Raw genomic sequence first — 358 nt, forward strand, 5'->3', positions numbered from 1 at the left:
CAGCAGACCAGGAAGCCACAACCCCTTCTGGGGGGCACCAGACTGCAGCTCAACCCCAGGCTAAAACACCGGCCCGAGCATCCTCCTCCTTGAGACAGGATCTGTCCTAGCACTGCCAGACCCTGGGGCCAGCAGGCAACAGCCAAGAGTGGGGTGCTGAGGGCACCCTCACCCCCTCCTCAGACACCGCACCGGGCATGGGGCATCGCCCAGTCCCTGACGTGCTCCGTGCTGGTTCTCACACAAGGCTGCATTCATCCAGGACTGGACAATTAGAGGGGGAATGGGCCAATGCTGTCACCCAACACGGGTACAAGTTATCCCTGCTCTTGTGTAACCTGTTGCATAAAGCAGGGGC

Source organism: Cariama cristata, unplaced genomic scaffold (assembly GCF_000690535.1).
Source record: "Cariama cristata isolate BGI_N322 unplaced genomic scaffold, ASM69053v1 scaffold25810, whole genome shotgun sequence".
In the NCBI taxonomy this organism is placed as follows: Eukaryota; Metazoa; Chordata; class Aves; order Cariamiformes; family Cariamidae; genus Cariama; species Cariama cristata.